Source organism: Callithrix jacchus, chromosome 3, assembly GCF_049354715.1.
Source record: "Callithrix jacchus isolate 240 chromosome 3, calJac240_pri, whole genome shotgun sequence".
NCBI lineage: Eukaryota > Metazoa > Chordata > Mammalia > Primates > Cebidae > Callithrix > Callithrix jacchus.
Genome location: NC_133504.1, coordinates 156,584,114 through 156,603,499, shown reverse-complemented (window position 1 = coordinate 156,603,499; position 19,386 = coordinate 156,584,114). Strand labels below are relative to the sequence as shown.

General features: G+C 38.1%; 1 long non-coding RNA gene across 1 annotated transcript in view; it reads right to left on the bottom strand.

Annotated features, from left to right (window-relative positions):
- Positions 1 to 4,762: 4,762 nt before the first annotated feature.
- The window catches only part of LOC118152329 (uncharacterized), a 53,925-nt gene continuing 39,301 nt past the window's right edge, over positions 4,763 to 19,386 (bottom strand). The window contains exons 2-3 of the long non-coding RNA XR_004740996.3: positions 9,036 to 9,148; positions 4,763 to 7,208 (exon numbers count right to left, since the gene is read on the bottom strand). This is a non-coding gene — a long non-coding RNA (uncharacterized LOC118152329). The remainder of the gene's footprint in view (positions 7,209 to 9,035; positions 9,149 to 19,386) is intronic.

Sequence of the window (19,386 nt, the reverse complement as noted above, 5' to 3'; positions counted from 1 at the left end):
ATATGCAGTATGGTTCCATGTATTTATGTAAAATATACAATATTTAATATTGATTATTTAGAAACAAAATCATATATTGTGAGACATAAAGGAGTGAGAGAAATTTTACTTACAGTAATGGTATTTTAAGTAATGGCATATTAGTTATACCACTGATAAGGTACATAGAAAAACTGGAAAATAATATGTAAAATTTCAGCTGGAGAACATTGGCCCACTAGCAATTTAAATAAGTATTACTGTAAGAAGATGGAAACCCAGACAAAGGAGCTCAAAACTTGGGGCTTATGTCCATAAGGGATCCAACAAGAAAGACATGGCACGTTCAAGTGGCATAACTGAGGAACAATCAATGAAGGTGCAATTCATAAGTGTGTGGACAGGATTAGGGGAAACGAGGGAGAGATGAGGAAATACCTCAGAACTAACAACAGGCTGTTTGGTTGCCATTCCCAGCTTTATCCCTAAAGGGTCAAGGAAAGGAAGATGTTACAGAGCTGAGAGAAAACCATAGGAAAGGGCTGCCTAGCAGGAGTTTGGGGCTTTAGTCAAATGCAGCTACTACTAATTTAGAAGCCACATGAGAGGGACTGATAGAATAAACACTCTGCTCTCACATTCCCTCCATCCTTCTGTTGGCTGCTGGTGTCTCGATTGGCCAAACCCAACCAGAATCCAGAGGGAAAGGAAGCTCACTGATGCTGCTGCTTTCAGTACAAAACGTAAGGTAGAAAGTGTGGGAAATGGGTCTGGAAGGGCAAATACAGATTAGCCAGCGCAATAGATCTGGAAGAGCTCGAACAGGTTTTTAGGTGGCCTCAAGGGCTAGAGGGACAAACATTTCTGTAAGAATATGATAACTTCCATGTTGTCTTGGTTTGGACTCCCAGTGGTTACATTTAGAAACAAAAGTGAAACAGAAGTAAGCTATTTCTTGCCTGGCCTGCATACCTAGAAAACCTAAATCACTGAAATTGGATTAAGTTCCAGGCTGACAGTTTTCTAGGCACTAAGAGAAGAAAAGGCAAATTCCCTCTCATGTAAGATCACATTTTACTAGGTTTCAACTTATTTCTATAAATTGGCCTTTAAATATGATGTTAAGCACACAGTCCATGGTAATCATACACATGAGGAAATGAAACAATATAAATCAGAACCAACAGAAATATTAGCCAATAGACACAGATCCACACATACACCAGCTATTGGAAACTATCAGGCCCAAGTTTTAAACATAGACATGCTTAAAATGATCATTAAAATAAAGAGAAGATTAAAAAAAAATTCAGAAAACAGGTAATTCTAAAAAATGGACAGAACTTTGAAAAATAATTATGTAGAAATTCTAAAACTTAGAAATACAATAATTACAATTAAGAATGAGACAAACAGTGCATTAAACACAATTGAACCTCATTATTAGGGATAGCGCTTCTTCCAAGTTGGTCCCTTTCTTTTCTCTTCTCCTTAAAATCATGCCTTTGGCCTCCAGGGGAAGCTACTAATGACTAAGTGACTGAAGTAGATGTTTAGTCCCAGCCAGGTTTGGTGGCTCCGGCCTGTAATCCCAGCACTTTGGGGGGCCAAGGCAGGAGGATCACCTGAGTTGAGAAATTCGAGACCATCCTGGTCAACATGGTAAAATCCTATCTCCACTAATAACACAAAAATTAGCTGAATGTGGTGGCAGGCATCTGTAACCCCAGCTACTCAGAAGGCTGAGGCAAGAGAATCATTTGAACATGGGAGGTGGAGTTTGCAGTGAGTCGAGATTGTGCCATTACACTCCAGCCTGGGCAACAAGAGCCAGACTCCATCCCAAAAAAAAAAAAAAAGTCAAGCCTAACTTACAAATGCATCTGTCTATATAATATTTAGGAACTCCCACAAAGTGGACAGCTACATTGCTATATTTTCCCTCAGGGGTGAACCCTGAAAGCCAGTGCCAAAGGGAAATCCTCTCCTTGGGCAGAACGTCAAGCAGTGCTTTATTACTCCACTTTGTCTGAAGTGAGAGATGGCCAGAAATACAGATCCACAACTCATTCATGGAAAGTCGATGATAGTTTTTCTGCACAGAGACTTGGAAGAAACGAGTCTGAAAAATTGGTGCCAAAGAATTCTGAGAAATAGCTATAGGAATGGGAATGTTAAAATGGACAAAAACTGTGAGTATATTTGTGCACTTTGTGAATGTCCACAAATGAATTTCCACTCCAGAGTAGGCACTGGATGAAATTATGTGTTTAGTGGGTGTGAGTAAGCCCCTTTCCCAGACATAGTGCTTTCTCAATAGGCCCATGAACAAAGTGGCCATGGTGACAGGGATGAAGGTTATGCCTGTGATAGCCAAAGCTGACCTGGCTAATGCTACTGATGTGTGTCTGATCTGCCAGAAGTGGAGACCAACACTGAATCCCCAATATGGTAGCATTCCCAGGAAGGGGGAGGACTAGCCAGCAACCTAGTAGCAGATTGATCATACTGGACTGCTTCTATCATGGAGGGGGCACAGATTCATTCTCACTGAAATAGACACACATTCTGGATGTAGATTTGCTTTTCCTGACAGTAGGGCTTCCATCAGAACTACCACCGAGGGAGTTACAGAATGAATTAGATGAGACTACCACCTAGGCATTGGGGCTGTTTATGCTACTGACCCAACATGCAGGAAAGGTAAGTCTACTCCTAGAGTTATTGATTCTAATTTCCAAGCAGAAATTGGGTTGTTATTTCTACACAACAAAGAAAATGTGGACTACACCTAGAACCCAGGGATTGCCAGGGTACCTTTTAGTAGCTCTATGCCCAGTAGTAAAAGTTAATGGAAAACTACAGCATGCTTAAAAAAAAGCAGGGGGCAGGACAATTAATGATTAAGATCCTTCAAAAACAAAGGTTTGGGTCACTCTACCAGAGACCAAGAACACTGGCCAACTAAAGTTCTGGCTGAGAGGAAGGGAAATAGGGAGTGGGTAGTGAAAGAAAGAAGCCAAAGATATTAACTACAGCCTCAGGAGCAATTACAGAAATGAGGACTCCCGTAGCCCTCTCTTATGCATAGGGGATATGTGCCAAGACCCCCACACACAGAGATAGCAGAAAATCCAATTACCATCAGTCAGAACATGTCTCTATTCATGCCTTCCACTCACAAATTTAATTCCCCTTCCTTATTGACTAAGCATTTGTCACTCACTATGGCCATAATTTTTGCAGTTTGAGGTGTGTATTAATTTGTTTGCACACTACTGATAAAGACATACCCGAGACTGGGAAATCTGCAAAAGAAAGAAGTTTAATGGATTTACAGATCCACGTAGCTAGGGAGGCCTCAGAATCACGGCAGAAGGCAAGGAGGAGCAAGTCACATACTACGTGGATGGCAGCAGGCAAAGAGAAAGAGTTTGTACAGGGACACTACTCTTTATAGAACCATCAGATCTCATGAGACTTATTCACTATCATGAGAACAGCATGAGAAAGATGTGCCCCCATGATTGAATTACCTCCCACCAGGTCCCTCCCACAACACATGGAAATTCAAGATGAGATTTGGGTGGGAAACAACCAAATTATATCAGGGCAGAACAGCAATACGAGGATGAATTTCCTTCTTCACAATTTCACAGAGAGTAGATTTGTTCTTACTGTAGATCTTAGCAACCTCAGCATACAATTTTTTTTCTTCCCCTATTAAGTCGGCAACTTTCATCTTTTCACTTAAAGTAAGCACTTTAAGGCTTCTCTTTGGCATATCCAAATTGCAAGCATCAATACTCATACACTTTGGAGCCACTAATGGGTAAAGTAAGGATTACTTGAACAGAAGCACTGGGATACCATGACAGTGAATCTGATAACAAAGACAATTACTGAGACTAACAGGTTAATAGTATAGACAGTATAGATACACTGAACAAAGGGATGATTCACGTGTAGGGGAAGACGGAGCAGAAAGGTATGAAATGTCATCATGCTAGCAAGAAAGGTGTGTAATTTGAAACTTACAAATTGTGTATTTCTGGAATTTTTCAGTTAATATTTTGAACCACAATTGATTATAGGTAACTGTAACCACAGAAAACAAAACAGCAGATAAGGGAATACTGCCATATAGAAGTTTTGCATATTTTCCCTTTGCTTGTGATATGAATGAGTTTATTTGTATTTGCAAATCTTTTCTTATTACGAGTCCCACTCCATGGTACCCTGCCCACTAACCAACTGTGGGCCAACTTTGACCCAAGGCAACCCAAAGACATTCATGAGCAGCCAGTAGTCTGGAGCAATATGCTTTTCAAGACTAAATTCTAGTCTTGGGTGGGGCAAAGTGCAGAGGGATGCGGTCTACCAAATGTCTTCTTTCTTGGATTCTCTGCCACAGCTGTAGGGTAAGCTTTAGGATTCTCTTTTATTCTTTCACAGTAGCTAATCCTCTATAAATAGTTTATGCTCGATATGTAATCTTCACTATTCAATTTATGGAGCAGTTTTTATCTCTGGATTAGACCCTGACTTATTCAAAAGCAAATAAAATAAACAATCTAATTAAGAGACAAAAATTATCAGGCTTAATTTTTTAAAAATAATGTGCTATTTTAAACATAAATATCTAAACTTAAGAATACAGAAAGGTTAAAATGTATCATGTAAAAGAAAGCTGAAGTAGTCATGTCAGTATCATATAAAATGGACTTTAACACAAGAGCATTTCTAGAGATAAAGAGGGATGTTACAGTAATCAAACTTTCAATTTGCTTGAAAGATATTTCACTTTTTATTCACTTAAAATAACATGGTTCCGAAAATGTACACAACTAAACAAACTCATAGCAAAAGGAAGTTTTAATAAACATCTCTCAGTAATTAGTAAGAAAGCAAAGAATTCAATAGGAACATGGAAAACTTGAAAAAATGAACGAACCTGATCAAATAGACACTGCATACAACATCTGCACAATATATAGGCCTTTTAGCAGCAAAATGGAATACATATAGATTTTTAATTTACCAAGTTCTGGAGCAAAAATCAAAACTCAATAGTTTAAAGGTTTTAAAATACACAGCTTGTTGCCTGCCAAATTTATCTATCATCTTCAGACCTCATGCTGAGATCCAGACCTAGGTATCCAACCAATAATGTGCTGGAATGGGCTTGTAAGAGCAGATTGTGCCCATCTCTTCCCAACTCTGCATTGTTGACATCACATTGGTATTAAACTTGGACATGGTGGGAATATCTACACCATGGAAATCAGCAAATGCTTCAGAAAAAAGGAGCTTTCTTCTTTATTGTTTGAGAATAAGTGGTTTAATATTTGCCAGCACACCCTCATATCCAACTCATTCTGAACCATCTCCTTGTGGATGCTGCAATGGCATCTCAATCTCGGTATGGCTACGCACATTATTTCCCTTCTCCAAGTGTGTATGCCCTTTATCTCATTTCTAGTTAATGGTATCACCAACCATCTACTTACACAAATTAAAAGACCAGATTTTTAACACTCTTCTTTATTCCCACATTAAATCAATTGTCAATTCCCTACATTTTATGTTCAAAATGTATCTTAAATTTGTTCCTTCTTTTCCTTTCCTCCTACTATTGCTATAGACAAAATAATCTATGGTCCGTAATGTACTTCCAAGATTAAAATTTAAAATCTATAAAACTAATTATGACTAGGCTCAATCAATCAGAGCAGAAGCCCACTGTAGGGCGGGTCAGAGCCCCAAGACATCTGAATGCTAAATCAAGAAGTGGTCTTGGGTTCTTAGGGGTGCACCAGGTAGCCAGAGCTGTGGAGGTGAGTGATAGGAGCTCAGGCATCAGCTATATAACAACTGGTAGGGCAACATTTCAATACTGGAACAAGTGGGAAGCCATCCCAGTGTGCACCAGATGAATATTTGTCCTGAGAGTAGTATGCTTACCATGGAGACATACAGGATAGATTAAAGAGGGACAATGATAAACTCTTTAAAAATAAATATGTATTTTACTGTGTTAAAAATTATAACACACTGAGTCCAAATTTAAAAATATGCTTACTGTAAAGTAGGTAGGTATGAAGACAGACAGATGATAGATAGATAGATAGATAGATAGATAGATAGATAGATAGATAGATAGATAGATGATAGATTAGATAGATAGATAGATAGATAGATAGATAGATAGATAGATAGATAGATAGATTATAGGTAGGTAAATAGATTATAGGTAGGTAGGTAGATGGATGGATAGAGATAGAACCCTTGACAAAATTAAGTGAATGGCAGGAATTTGAAAGCCATGGTTCCCTGCCTCCACTTTCTCTTCAAATGTTTCTTCCCATGCTGCCAGAGTATTTTTTCTAAACACAGATTTGGTCTTGTCAATTCCAGAATTTAAATGGTTAGACACTTCTTCATTGTGTGTGGAATAAATCCAAACTCCTTAACAAAGTGCACAGCAATCTTGCAAATATGCCATCATAAAATTGCTTTTACAATCTCACCAGAAACTCTATACTTTTAGCCACATGTTTCCATGTCTTTGTTTAGATTTCCTCCAGCTGGCGAATGTGCACATGACACTAAAGTCTCAGTGCAAATGCCACTTTTTCTCTGAAGCTTTCCTCAACATTTCATATTAGAATTAACATTCAAAAAGAATTAACTTTTTTAATACGATGATTTAGAAGGGACAGTATGCTAACTTGAAGATGCTTTTTCTTTCAGCTGCCCTTGTAGAGGGGATTCTACTGCTCATTGACACTCTTCTCCAAAAGAATCAGCACGAAGAATTAGAATTCTGTATTAAAATGGGACAATCAAGCTCTTATAACAAAGAGAATACAAAATACACAGGCTCAGCAAGATAGAAATTTCTTTCCTTCTCATGCAAAACCCAGTAATGGGTAGTTGAGGTGTAGAAGGGAAGCTCCACCAATGTCCACCACGGTGTCTGCATCTTGGCTTCTAAGGTGTACAGTCTCTCTGGTCATCATGTCTGCCTCCAGCAAACAGCAGAGTCAAAGAGAAGTGCAAGCATGCATCTTCATTTACAGGGCTTTGTTTGTCAATTGCATATATCATATCTGTTTACATCTCATTGCCCAGCATTTGGATGGCCATATCTAATCACAAACGAGGCTCAGAAGTTCCGTCTCTCCAGGTCAGCAATGTGCCCAGTCAAAACCTGAGAGGTGCTATTACTAAAGGAAAATGGAGAGAAATGAACACTGAACATAAATTACCAGTTGGTGCTTCTAACGTGAAATGCAAATCTCTCCTTTTAACTTACATGTTATGTGCAAAGAGAAAAGACTCCATGGGGAAACTATTGGAATGTTCATCACGGTGATGTTTCTGGTTAGTTCGGTATTTTTGCCATTTATGGCCTCCTTTATTACCATTAGTGCTGCTGTAGTTTATTCCATAAATTCAAACATATCTGTGATCACAATACATCAGCTAACATATAAATATTATATTTTATGGGACCATTAAACTCTGGGCAAATAAGTCTCTCTCTCTAAAATATGGTTATCATATTCCTTTTTAAAATTTTTAACAGCTGTCAAATGGCGTACAACTTCCTACCATAAAATGTTTAGATGACTTACAACTTTTGCAATCTTGACCACAGTTCAAAAAACAATGCATTAAACCTGACCAGAAAAGTATTGCAATCAAAGTATGCATCCAATTAGTTAAGCATCAGGTAGAGTTTTTAAACAGTGCTCTCTTGGGCATAATGTTAAAATTTATCAAGCTTTCCATCTGGCCTCAAATTAGTAAACATTTGCCTTCTGCACTGAACAGGACTGCAGTGGTGCTAGGGTTAAAAGAACTGTAATGAGATACAATTATGTAAATAAATGAGACAAACACTGTAGGTGTTTAACTTGAAGCAATAATAAATTTGATTCTTTTGTGTGAGAGAAAAATGCTTTCATTTATCCTACTGGAGGTTCTCCTAAACTACTGAGCACGAATTCCTTCTAGAGACCAAACATGTCCCCCAGTAAGTATTTGGGCATGATTGAGAGCTGACTTGATGAGCCTGCTTCCATTAAAAGCATGCTCCAGTGCAAAATTAAATTTTAAACTAATAGCCTTTCATGACTCTCCAGATAAGAAGAAACTGAGAAATTGCATTTCAAAGAGGGAAAACTGGTATCCCAGCGCCACACAATGCTTTCTACACCATATGTGAAAGCAGTGGCTCTACCCACTTTGAGCCCTCCCCTCCAACTCCCACTTCACGGGCTGGTGGTCAACAAATGCTATTATGATGGTGGTGGGATAGAAGTTATTAAGTGAAGAGTTTTCTCAAGTTTCTTCTGCATGTATTCCTCTAATCAGGATTCAACCTTGACCTTCTCATTCTTTTTGGGTTCTCCACCAACAAAGGGTACAGATTAAGAGTTAAGAGAGAAAGGACAAGACTGTGTAGGCTTGGGCTGGTAGAGAAATCTTCAAGGGAGTTTTGAAATAAGAGGCATAGGAAAAGCTGCAGGATATGAAGGCAGCACTTGCAACAGGAAATTGGAGATGCTTAGGATTGTGTGGGGATTCTAAGAATCATGATGCTTAGAAAATATAAGAATATGTAAAAATGACTTGGATTGCTTCGAAACTACTTTTGGTCACTGGAATTTTATCTGTCTGTGATATTTCTCTGGCATCGAATGAAGTGGGTACTGGCTTAAAGGCATTATACCTGTTTCCCCTTAGTAACCTATCTTTCAAGAGGAATGGAAGGGACCAAATTTGACATTATATTTCTTAAATAGGGTCAACTCCTGATCTCAGTATTCATCACTTTTTAAATCACATTCTGGGCAACTAAGAGAATGGAGTCTCAGTTGGTTTTCTTGCATCTGGGAGTGAAATTCATGGTCAACCAGATTGGCCAAACAAGAAGCAAAGAAATTAGTACCAAGAAAGGGCCAGAGAAGCCTCCATGTTAAAGCAGAGGCAGCCTCAGAGCAAGTTTATTTCACGTAATCTGAACTCTCTCACATCTATGCCCCTACCTTAACTGCTCCAGTTTTATTCCTTTGCTGTCTCATGTCTGATCTCTCTTTGGAGGAGTCAAAAGACTCTTGCACTCTTGCAACCTCATTAACATAGAGATGGCATGGCAAACCTGGGGGAGAAGGGGAGAAACAGAATTTATAATCAAGCAGAGCTGGGTTTAAATGGTGACTTGACCATTTACTTTCTTAGCAGAAGTTACTTAAACCTAAGAACTGCAGTCTTCTTTTCTGTAAAGTGGAGATAATAATAGGAACGGTCACATGGGGTTATTTTGAAGACTAAATGAGACGGCAGTGATAACGCACTTAGCATGGAGTATGGATCTTAATCCCAAAAGATGCAATCCTGAGCACCATAATCCCAAATGTTGAAATCCTAAAACATCAAAATCCCTAATGTCTAAAATCCCAAAAACCATGACCACAAGATCATGTTAGGAGAAACTATTACCTTGCTATTGTTGTTATCTGGAAATTAAGTGTGGTTTAGGGAGCTAGGAATGACTATATATTTTGTCTTTGCATCATTTCCAATACTGGAGGTATAAATTGTGCAAAGACTTTTAAAGAGTTCTACTTTGTTTTGCGCATTTTTTGCAAATTTCACTCCACAAAAGTGCATTACCACAAGGTTGCCTTTGTGTGTAAGCATTGTGCATGTGTGTAAAAGTGTTGAAACTTCCTCAATAAGTGAAGAGACATCTTTTTTGTACATCTGCATTTGCAAAAGACAAAATTTCTCAAGATTCCAGCTCTTTGGGCAACTACATATGTGTTGGTGACCTATCACAGTATCTAATGAATCTTGTCAAAAGATTTAGGCTGTGTGTTACTATTTCAGAGGACCACATTTCTAAAGATGGATGTACACGATCACCAGCCATAGTGAGATGTGTTTACACATCTCCCTTATTGACCTATTTCTTTATGAATATGGTTTATCTGCTCATAATTGTTATACTTATGTAACTCTTATTGGTATACCTGATTGTTTATGCTTATAAAAATACGTATGTTATTATTGACTGTTTTGTTGTGTAAAGTGGATTATGAAACGTTCTGTCATGTTTTCATATGTTCCTCAAACAAATGCTCTTTTAAAGTGAAAATAAATATCTTCTAAATAATTTGTAAATTTTTTTCAGAATTACATTTTCAGGATTTTGATCTTTTCAGATTTCAACATTTGGGATTATCTCTTTCGAGATTTTGATCTGCTCCCCTTAGAACGACACCCAACCCATACTAAGTTCTAAATAAATATTAGCCATTAGCACATTATCATCAGCACATTGTTGTAGTTTGGTATTTCCTAGCTCTAGTTATTTTTGTTATTGTTATCCTATATCATACTCCAACTCTTCTTTCTCTCTGCACCCTTGCCTTCTTTAAGGACATTTGCTTAACCTAATCTGCATGGCCTAATACAAGCTACTGTATTCAGATGTGGTCATAACCCATTACAGGCTCATCTGAAGTCTTCAGGGAATCATCCCTCCTGGTACCCATCCAGTCTGGCTAAAAGATTTTCCACCTGCATCTCTTTGACGTTTCTCTCTGCTGAACTCAGACTCTTTCCTGACACCACTGAGCCATGCTTCCAATAGACAAAGCAAGTCTGAAATTTAATCAAAACGTCTTCTACCTTTACTCTAACCTGGTATTCAAAATCCTCCCAGAAAAAAAATGAATTCAAATATTAGTATTTATAACAGTTTTCTAAAGACTTCTAAGAAGAAAGAAAATGGCATGTTCTCTTTAAGTCTGAAATATCTTAAAGAAATACAAAGGCTTCAAAGAAGAACTTTTAGAAGAGAATTTTAAAATAATTATTCTTATCCTGAAAAATCTAAACCATCTTACAATTATTCTCCCTGCTGTGAAAGAAGAAACCTACAAAGAACAGGAGTGGGCACTGATAAATTCTGAATCTCTTGCAATTGTTTATTACCGCAGAAATCTTGTGAGATTAATGGTATCATCCTCTCCCAACCCCACTGCACAGATGAGGAAACTGAGGTTTAGGAAGAGGAAGTGACAAGGTCACTCAACTAGAAAATACCAAGCCTGTAACAGAAGCCCCGACTGTGAAAATCATTACAATTCCAAACTCAGCGGCAGAGCTAACCCTCTGATAGAGTTGCTTTTTCCCCACAGTGCCCCTCACTTCCTTAATACTTTCACTGAATATCCATAATAGCCCAGAAGAGCACTATATATAGAAAAGCACATTTTGTTGGCTGATATTTCCACAGCTGGAGTCATTTCCCCTGTAGCATGCGACAGTTTCTGCATTGAGTGCACATGATAGCCTTGTGTTCTGAGTCACGGTTCAACTCAATTCTATTTACCAAACTCCCAGAGACTTAAAAATCACTTTACTGGAGTTACAATCATAATAAAACAAGTTACACAGAAGGACCTGCTGAGAGGGCAGCTGGGAAGTGTCCTGAGCAATTACAGATCAGCAGCAATCCTTTCTATTTGATCTTTAGAATCACAGCAGATTTTAAGTTGGGAGGAGAAAAATCAGAGCACCTGTGGAAAATAACCAGTGGGTGAATGAGAATGTCTCCAAGTTCCACTGTGTCATGCCCCTCTTGCATCCATTACACTTGCTTCCATGACGGTTACTACTAAAGCTCTGCTCTGAGCCATAACCATGCAGGAAACCTAAGGGGATTGTATTATTGACTAGACTAGGACAAGAATAATTTGGTTTTTTGCACAATTATTTCATTACACTATCCTAACATCTTTGCCTGATCATTTTTTTCACATTTAGTTTAGGTTCAGGGGTACATGTGCAAGTTTTTATATAGATAAATTGCATGTCACAGAGGTTTGGTATACACATTATTTCATCACCCAGGTAACAAGCATAATACCCAATAGGTAGTTTTTCAATTCTCATCCTCCTTCTACCCTACACCCTCAAGTGGGCCCCAGTGTCTATGTTCTTTGTGCCCATGTGTGCTCAATGTTTAGCTCCCACTTATAAGGGAGAACATGTGGTATTTGGTTTTGTGTTCCTGTATTAGTTTGCTTAGGATAATGGCCTCCAGCTCTATCAGGGTTGCCACAAAGGACATGAACTCATTCTTTTTATGGCTGAATTCCATGGTATATATGTACGATGTTTTCTTTATCCAGTCTACCATTGATGAGCATCTAGGTTGATTCCATGTCTTCGCTATTGTGAACAGTGTTGCAGTGAACATATATGTGCATGTGTCTAAATGATAGAACAACTTCTGTTTTGGGGAGTATGCATCCAGTAATGGGATTGCTGGGTTGAATGGTAGTTCTGTTTCAAGTTCTTTGAGAAATCACAAAACTGCTTTCCACAGTAGCTGAACTAAATCTGAATTCCCACCAGCAGTGTATATATATTCCCTTCTCTCTGCAGCCTCGCCAGCATGTGTTATTTTTTGACTTTTTAATTATACCCATTCTGACTGATGTGAGATGGCATATCATTGTAGTTTTGATTTGCATTTCTCTAATGATCAGTAATGTTGTATATTTTTATATGCTTGTTGACCATATGAGTTTCTCTTGAGAATTGTCTATTCCTTTTCTTTGCTGCATTTTTAATGGGGTCGTTTTTTGCTTGTTGATTTATAGATTAACAAGTTCCTTGTAGATTCTGAATATTAGGCCTTTGTTGGATGCATAGTTTGCAAATGTTTTCTCTCATTCTGTAGGTTGCATGTTGATAATTTCTTTTGCTGTGCAGAAGCTCTTTAGTTTAATTAGGTCCTATTTGTCAATTTTTGTTTTTGTCACAATTGTTCTTGACATCTTCAATATGAAAGGCCCTGGCCTTTGCCAGGCCTGTGTCCAGAATGGTATTTCCTAGGTTTTCTTATAGAATTTTTATAGCTTTAAGTTTCACACTTAAATCTTTAATCCATCTTGAGTTGCTTTTTGTATATGGTAAAAAGAAGAGGTCCAGCTTCCATCTTCTGCATATGGCTAACCAGTTATCCCAGTATCGTTTGTTGAGTAGCGAGTCCTTCCCTTACTACTTGTTTTTGTTGACTTTGTCAAAGATCAAATGATTTCAGGTGTTTAATTCTAGGGTCTTTATTCTGTCCCATTGGTCTATGTGTCTGTTTTTCTCCCAGTACTATGCTGTTTAGGTTACTGTAGTCTTGTCACATAATTTGAAGTTGAGTAATGTGATGTTTCTAGCTTTGCTCTTTTTTCTTAAGATTGCTTTAGCTACTCAGGCTCTTTTTTGGTTCCATATGAATTTTAGAATTTTTTAACCCTGTGAGAAACATCATTGGTGTTGCATAGTTTGATAGGAATAGCATTTTTTCAGTCACAGCATTCCTTTAGTTTTCAATTGACGATGAAGATCTTTGACAACCTCAGGAGACATCAGTGTTGCTGACCAATGTTTTCAGGCTCCTCTCTCAGGTGTGCCGGGATACTGTTCTTCTCCATACTCTTGATGTTAGTCCTGAACAGGTGATTTGGTTTGGCCAATGATGTGTGTCACTTCTGGCCACAGCATTTAATTGCACTTGTTTTAATCTTTATCTCTGCTTCCTTCCCCTTCCTTGACAATCATGACAGCATGTGTTGACATGAAATTGCCATAAGAGCTCAACAACCTGTAAAGCTGAGCTAACACATGGATATTTTAGAGAATTACCTGACCCTTCATCAGGGCTGCCACATAAAATAAACTCTTTTATATAGTAAAACTTCTGAAATTTCCAGGTTTTTCATATACTGCAGTATGAACCAGCCTATCTTATTGGACATGGTGTGTTAGTTGTATTTGGCTGACAGGAATAGAAAACTCAACTGTAATGGCGGTATACACATAAGAGGCCTTTTTGGCTTGCATCATAAGAAGGCCCAATGAAAGCAACCCAGAACTGGATGGTTCAGTGGTATCTTCCATGATCATTCCATCTTCTTATCCTGTCATTTCTGGCTATGGTTTTAGTCCTTGTGGTGTCAAATGGCTTCTGCTTCTATAGACGTTGCATTTATGATCCAAACGGGAAGAAGAGGCAAGGCTTTGTCCCTTACTTTAGGAAGGGAAGATGTCAGTTATTTTATGCTGTTGTAAAAAGATACCATGGACTGGGTAGCTTAAACAACAAGCATTTATTTCTCACAGTTCTGCAGGTTGAGAAGTCCAAGATCAAGGTGCTGGCAGATTTGGTGCCCAGTGAGGACATTCTTCCTAGTCAGTAGATGGCCATTTGTCTTCTCATAGCCTCACATAGCTGAGATGGAAATAAACATTCCTGTGTTTCTTCTTATAAGGGCACTAATCCCATCCATGATAGCTCCACCCTCATTACCTCCCCAAAACACCACCTTCTAATACTATAATAGTGGAAGTTAGGATTTCAACATATGGATTTTGGTGATGTAAAAATATACAGTTCATAACAAAGGCCTTTTTGGAAAAATTTGCCTTCATCTCATTAGTTAGAAACCTGCGCTGTGGTCAACAAATGTGTAGAGGGATCTGGGCAGATGTTTCAGCTTCCTACTCTCTAAGGCAGAGGAAGGTATGGGAAAGTGTTACAATGGGTAGCTAGTCATGTGTGAGAAGGGTAGGAAAGGGTTTCCCCCACCACACATAAACACCTACATACACAAACACACACACATATGCACACATTCTTGGACTGTTGGGTGACCATCAGGTGATGGTCAGGCGGTTTTCAACTGCTTCTCTGAAGTAATAATTGGTCACAGCCAGTGTCAGGGAAAGGCAGGCTCCTAACAGACAACACCTGAAACGGATCAGCAGTTTCCCAATAAGATCTCAGGAGTGAGGAGAAGTAACGCAAGATCCTGGAAATTTGCCAATGTATAACACCCAAATCAAGAGGTCAAGCTGTAAACTTAGTTGCTCAAGTTGCCCACTTGACCCTCTTCCGAGTTGTATTTTCCTTCTTTTCTTTCCTTACTCTTCTAAGCCTTTTTAATAAACTTTCACTACTGCTCTGAAACTTGCTTCAGTTTCTCCTTCTACCTTATGCCCCTCAGTCAAATTCTTTCTTCTGAGGAGGCAAGAATTGAGATTGCTGCAGACATGTATGGATTCACCACCGGTAACTTGGATATATTCCTCCAGTACAAAAGGAAGGTTTGGAGATGGACAATTTACAGTTTCTGTCACTACATTAATTATAAAGCAAATTGGACCATTTCAAGCAGTGCCTAAATGCAGATTTTTTAAAAGAGCTGATAGTTCACAAAACCTAATTTCAAATACAGCATTAAGAAAGATAGGCTATATAACAACAACATTGTCTTATACAAAAATATGTATATACCTTCTGCTTTAGTAATGCGCATTATGTATCCATTGCTCTGGACTTAGGGACAGTGTCACAGAATCACAAATTTCCCCAAAAAGATTAGAAGGATTGCACCCATCCACCAAACCACTAACTGGAACATCCCCGACGACCTGACACATACTGTCTAATTTCCATGCTCAAATCCTGGTGAGGTCATGGAAGGGTGATACTACTTATGCATTCCACAAATACTTATCTAGAATTGACTCTGGAACAGGCAACTTACTATGCACAGTATCTACAATTATGATCAAGTAAGATACCAACTCCATCTTCTAGGAATGCAACCTGGAAACAAATTCAGACTGATTAACAAGTAACTACAGTGCAATGACACAAGAGCAATAATAGTGATACAGTTACGCACCGCATCATGACATTTCCATCAACAACAGATTGCATATACAAAGGTGGTCCTGTACGATATTATTGTATTTTTACTCTACCTTCTCTATGTTTAATTATGTTTACTGTATTAGTCTGTTCTCACACTGCTGATGGAGACATATCCAAGGCTGGGCAATTTACACAAGAAAGAGGTTTGATGGACTTACAGATCCACTTGGCCGGGGAGGCCTCACAATCATGGTGGGAGGCAAGCAGGAGCAAATCTCATCTTACATGGATGGCAGAAGGCAAACAAAGAGAATGAGATCCAAGCAAAATGAGTTTCCCCATGTCAAATGATTAGATCTCGTGAGACTTATTCACTACCACATGAACAGTATGGATGAAGCCATCCCCATGATTCAATTATCTCCCACCAGGTCCCTCCCACAACACGTGGAAATTCAAGATGAGATTTGGGTGGTGACACAGCCAAACCATATAAGTTTATATACACACAAACAACTATTGTGTTACACTTGCCTACAGTATTCAGTACAGTCACATGCTGTACAGGTTTGTAGCTTAGGAGCAATAAGCTCTACCATACAACCTAGGTGTGTAGTAGGCTCTATCATCTAGGTTTGTATAAGTACATTCTGTGATGTTCACACAATGACAACATCACCTACCAATGCATTTCCCAGAATGTATTCCCTTTGTTAAGTGATGCATAACTGTAGATAAAAAGTAGAGTTATCGCTGAGGAGGATATCCTCAAAGTAGGGAGTGCATAGAGAAAGAAAAAAGATTAGGGAACATGATGTTTGAGTTGGATGTTGAAGGATTGAGTAGAAGCTTGCCAGGAAAAAGAAATGAGGGAGAGATCCTCTCAAGCAGAGGAAACAAAGATGAACATATTGATTCCCAGAATCACAGAACATGATTTTCCAAGCTTTATATGTTTTCTAACTCCCATTTTATACATTTAAAACATATTTCAGCAATATTATGGGGCAATTATATATGCTTGTTATCACTAGATTTTTCCCCCAATAAATTACACAGAACAATGAAAAAAGAGATATAACTAAGGTGTAAAAATAGACACAGCCTTCACTTTAAAAATCTGCCCCTCTCAAATGTGCAGCTATGATTACAAAAGCCAAATGTCCTATTGCTTTTATATGTGCTCCTATAAAACAAAATGAAAAAACACATTTTTTCTACAGGAGCTGAGGAATGCTTTTGTGAGAACATGTGATATAACTGAAAACAGTAGGATTTAGTGTTGCTCGTGTGCTTCAACTTAAAAAGATCCTCTGAGCAACTTAATCCATACATGAGACCTCCATTTCACTCCCTCCTTTCTCTCTCTATACTAGCCACCAGAATAGAAAAGCAGAAAACCCATAAAATATACAGGTATCAAATCATCTAGTTGTATCCAGTTAAACCATGAATGGGTAAAAAATGGGCAATTCACCCACTATGATAATACACATTTAATTCATTTGCAGCAAGTAGGGTAGTCTTGACTTCAGACCCTTTAGGTGAGTGAAAATTCTGAATAAGACACTTTTCTTCTAAGATTCATAAAAACATAAACCTTGTTGTTGTTGCCTTTGTATTCTGCCCTAACTAAAGTAGTGCATGTACCAGCTGCATCATAAAAACTGATTGGCTAATTCGTCAAATGAGTTCATAAATGAGAAGAGAGGCCGTAGAGTTTATGATAAAATGCCAGAATGTCATTTATTCCAATGATTTGTATTATTGTAATATCTTACAGGAATTATTTAAAAACAAAGAAAACATAGATTTGTTTAACAACAACACTTATTAAATGCCAGGAAGGCATTGTTCTCACTGCTTTGAATATAGTAACTCATTTGATTTTCCCGACAACCCCATGGGAGTACCTTTGACGCTGGGCTGAGATTTGTTGACCCAAACCACATATTTTAAAACAAAGTAACTTTACATTTCCAAAGTGAAGTTATGAACCTGAGAAATAGATGGTTGAGTGTAAGCCAAAAGGTGCCCATCACACTTGCAGAATGAATGACATCATCAAGACTGAATCCACCTCTTCTGTCTCAGAATGAGCTCTCACTTCACTCTGCAACCCTCTTCCCAGAATAAAAACATACGGTACATTATGAGTCACTAGTACATTAATATTCATTCTCATTTGAACAATAAATCATTCATTCAACTGATTTTATTCAACAAGATTATCGCATTCTTTACATGGGTGAGGAAACTATGTCTCAAAGACATTTCTTGGTAAGATTACCCTCCATGGCAGTAAGGCTTTTGGGAGAAATTCTTCAATTTACTAAAAGCCTCATCTTTTCTCCATTCAGTTCTTTAAAATGACTCAAATTTCAGCTCAGAGGTATTTGGGAGATGATATTTACAAATATAAGACTGATATTTATAAAAATTTAAGTAAATTTCAGAAATTAAAAACTTAATAAGGCTAGTATCCTATAAATCCCTTGAAAAATGCAAATCATGTTCCCTATATTTTAAAAAAATTTTTAAATTTTTAATTTTTGTGAGTACATAGTAGGTGTATATATTTGTGGGGTACATGAGATGTTGTGATACAGACATGCAATGTGAAATAACCACATAATGAAGAATGGGGTACCTATGTTCTCAAGCATTCATCCTTTGTGTTATGCACAATTACACATTTTTTAGTTTTATAAAAGTACAATTAAGTTATTATGGATATAGTCAACCTGTTGTGTGATCAAATAGCATCTCTTATCCATTCTTTCTATTTTTTGGAACCCATTAACCATCTCTGTCTCCCCCAAAAGCCCACTACCACCCTTCCCAGCCTCTCTCTGGTAACAAGAGAGTAGCCTCTCTCTACTCTCTATCTCCATGAATACAGTTGCTTTAATTTTTAGATCTCATACCATAAAAACAGTTGCATAGACCAATGGAACAGAATAGAGAACACTTCATTTTTGTATACTATTGAATCTTATGTGGGAGAAGTGTTTTTGTTGTGTTAAATATATGTTAAACTATGAATGCTGAGAAAGTCTTTGGAGGGACAATTATCTATAGTCTTAGTAAAACTGTCTGTCAAGACAAAGACACCCAGAGGTGAGAAAAGTGTGGAGAAGCCCCAGACAGATGAAGAGAAAAAGATCACCACAACCAGGTATTTATGATCAGTTCATACATGAGGTGATATCCAGCAAAGGAGATAAGGCCATTCTGAAGGTCACATCAGAATGAAGGGCTCCACAGCCTTCCTCTCAGTATTAGATGAAAAACAGGCCTGCCTGAGAGCCCCACTGTGCTATTGCAACTCATTTGTATTAGTTTGTTATTACACTGCTGATAAAGACATACCTGAGACTGGGAAATTTACAAGAAGAAGAAGAAGAAGGAGGAGGAGGAGGAGGAGGAGGAGGAGGAGGAGGAGGAGGAGGAGAGGAAGAAGAAGAAAAAGAAAGAAAGAAAGAAAGAAAGAAAGAAAGAAAGAAAGAAAGAAAGAAAGAAAGAGAGAAAGAAAGAAAGAAAAAGAGGTTTATTGGACTTACAATTCTACATAGCTAGGGAGGCCCCACAATCATGGGGAAAGGTGAAAGGCACATCTCACATGGTGGCAGACAAAAGAAAAGAAATTGTGCAGGGAAACTCCCCTT